We start from the raw sequence: 3,344 nt of genomic DNA, 5'->3' as shown, positions 1-3,344 counted from the left end.
ACACGTGTACAACTTTGACTCGGTACGAGAAAGAAAAATAAGAACGGAAAGTGCGGTAAAAGATCAAAACTTTAATTTATTAAAGGACAAACAAATCATATTTAGCCACGTCATAATCCTAATATGTTATTTCTTTACTTTCTGTGCGGTCCTTCCTTACCCTCCTTTGCCCCCGGCACACTCCAATGATTAAACTCATTGCCAACAGGGCTAAAATCGTGAATCCATAAAATCTCCTGTTTTTTAACTGAAAATAATAATAATTTATTTAAAAAAGTTCTTTAAAAAAAAGGAAAAGAGAGCGCGAGAGAGAGCGTACGGCAATGGCGAGACTACAATTAGATTTGTTTTTTTCTTGGAATTGTTTCTTTTTTGCAGTTCTTTTATTCGTATAATACATTGCGAGGTTTTTATTTTCTCTTAGTTAGTTTAGATCTGTTAGATTTGTATTTTCTTTCTGTCGATTCTTTATTTTTTTTTATGAGAGCATGGAAAATTTTTAGCGTTATTATTTAAAAAAAAAGGGGTAAAGACACTGGAGGCAGCGGTTCATCGATCTCTTCCTGAGAATTTTGTTGTGAGAATAACACAAATACATGAATCGATCGATAAACCTCTGCATCCAGCGCCTTAACTCTCTTTTATTTTATTTTATAGAACTTTTTTAAAGTAATTTTTTCCATGAAGTTTTATGGTAGTTATTAACAAAATCTGTTTTTTTGGTTGCAGAAATTCTTTTTTTTTTCTTAAACTATAGATCTTGATATAATGAGTAAATTTTTATTTTCCATTACTTCTGTATATATTACCTTTTAGAGTGTTTTTTTTCTTTGTTTTTTTTTTTAAAGATTTTACTAAGACTAACAATTAATGGCGTAATGTTTGGTGGCTGCAGTGAAGCGGAAGGGGCTACGTTATCGTTTCCCAGTTGTCGACCCTACCTGGTTACTGATTATTTTTCAAATAAAAGTTGCAACTATTTAATCACTATTTTTTCCCCTAAAATTTATGCTAAATTCATTATGCTTTGATTTTTTTAATTGAATAGTGGATGAATAAATATAGCCAAACTTGGTATGAGATTGAAATCCATTGGCTGCCTTTTGATTTCCTTGTTAATCGGTGATTTAGTTCCAAAACTAATTTTATTGCCTATTAACTTTTTATTTTTCTTACTCATTCGGAAATTGGTATTGTAGGTAAATTCTCTAGCAAAATGTGAAAACCGGTCTTGGATTTCTGAATTCGACGATCCGAGTTCGGGCAACATAAATTTTAAATATGGGTTGGGGATGTTCTTAGTGATTGTATGGTAGGAAAATTTGTCTAATAATGTTCTTGATCTTGTGTTAGTTTTGTATATATATATTTTTTACATTTGAAACACTTATAACCAAATTATTTTTGTTGGTTAGTTACCAGATTCAGAGTTACATATTATTGTTTATTTTCTTCTTGGATTTGTGTAAGTATCCATAATTGCTTTTGAGCTTGGTATTTATTGTTAAGGTTCTTAAGTAAGAAAGGGATTGATGGAGTTTCCTCCTGGATGTTTTGCCATTTATGGTATATAGAATTGAATGTGGATTGTTTCGTTTGATTGTTTATTTTAGTTGCATTCATCATGGTTTTATAGATTAGCAATGTTTAGATCATGAGCTGGTGTGCGCTGCTTTGGTAGTTCATAATGTTGTAAAAATTCTGATGATGACTGAAAGTTTCTATGACATGAGATTCTCCCGGTGGTCTAAACTCCAAACGCCGGTCAGGCTTCCCTCCTAGGTTACAAATAGTTGAACATTCACCTACTTGTACTCCAAAGTGAGTTATGTGTCTCGTATAGATAAGTTGAACTTTTTAAAAAATTTCCATGTATTTTGGATATACGTATCTAGATACCCATTCAATTTAAACCAAAATGGATAACATACCCTTTTTTCTTTTTTTTTGCAAATGTGTGTTTTGCAGTAGTGGAACTTTACCGGGGAGTAATAGGCAATTAATTTGCAGCCATTTGTGTCATTTTCCCTGAGCATGATGAAGTCAAAACCCAAAAAAGTTTGTTTCTTTGTAGAAAAAGTTATCTGATGAAATGAAGTTACTAAGTGGGGGGACACATCTTCGTCATTGCGGCGTGAAAGTGAGGGAAAACTACTGGTACAGCTAGCAAGTTGTGAAAGAATCTGCTGTTTTCATGTGAACAAATGGAATCTGGTGTCAAAATCCTATCTATCAAACCTATAATGGAAATCAAATCAAGTTAAATACCTTCCTTGGGCTTCTAGTTTTACCAAGTACCAACCAAAAAGGGTGGGTCTTGTTACTCGGATTGTCATGTGTGTTAGATATGGGTATACGGCCGAAGTAAGTATTACTCTTTTGTTTTTTTGGAGGGTTCTTAAGGATTTTATCTTAACACTAACTATTAGAAAAACGAAGAGTCTGAGTAACGTAAGTTATGGGAGCGTGGGTATGAGCTCCAAAAGAGAAGGAAAGAATTCCAGAGGGAACATATGCAAGGTGAGTATATTCTTTTATTGTTGTCTTATCTTATTCATTGTTAGGTTGTAATTTTTTTGCACCTGTTGTACTTGATATTCTAACGTCATTCCAATGGGAAAAGAAAGGGAATCCCTTTTCATTTTGTCACTGAGATTTGATATGCGCTGTGTGATTTATTCATGGTTAGTTTAGGTGGAAAAATACTTTTAAAAGGTGTTTTTAAAAAATTAATAAACGATTACTATTGTATTAAAAAAGTATTTTTATGAAAAAATGTTTATTTCATAAAAAACTTAAGAGAATTAAAAAGTTAATTTCATTAAAAAGTATTGTTTTTTCAAAAGTTAAATCTCATTTTAAAGTAAGGTTGGTTCGAAAAGTTACTTGTTAACTATTATTATTATTATTATTATTATTATTATTTAGAAAGCATAATTTGGGTTGAAAAGAATGGTAAACAAAACCTTAGTAAAATGTTGAAGTGTGCGGATATGGATATCAATAGCAGACATTGAGTTTCAAAACTTAAATTTATTGGTCAATTTTTAAGGTCGATTATATAAATAAATTATATTAAGCTTATATATAATGGCAAATGGCTCTCACTCCACTCTTTTTTCCAGGTGCCATTTGTGTAAGTTCTGAGTTTGGGTATTTTTTTAACACCAAGGCCTAATTTTAGGGCACAATTATTTAGTCACCATGTAAAAGAAAATTTACAGAAATAGGTAAAAATAAAAAGTGACTTTGTTTTTCTAGAAATTACTGCTTACCATATAAATGAATTTGAGTTTAAAGTAATATGTGCATATAAATATAAAAATTATTTGTTAACATGTTTT

At 31.0% G+C, this 3,344-nt stretch overlaps 1 long non-coding RNA gene across 1 annotated transcript; it reads left to right on the top strand.

Moving 5' to 3' along the window:
* Nucleotides 1–242: 242 nt before the first annotated feature.
* LOC105788512 (uncharacterized) lies at nucleotides 243–2,649 on the top strand. The gene is made up of 2 exons (XR_008193422.1): nucleotides 243–1,821; nucleotides 1,969–2,649. It is a non-coding gene; the product is annotated as an uncharacterized LOC105788512 (long non-coding RNA).
* Nucleotides 2,650–3,344: the final 695 nt, after the last annotated feature.

Source organism: Gossypium raimondii, chromosome 2, assembly GCF_025698545.1.
Source record: "Gossypium raimondii isolate GPD5lz chromosome 2, ASM2569854v1, whole genome shotgun sequence".
Lineage (NCBI taxonomy): Eukaryota > Viridiplantae > Streptophyta > Magnoliopsida > Malvales > Malvaceae > Gossypium > Gossypium raimondii.
This window is presented reverse-complemented; position numbering and strand designations above follow the sequence as displayed.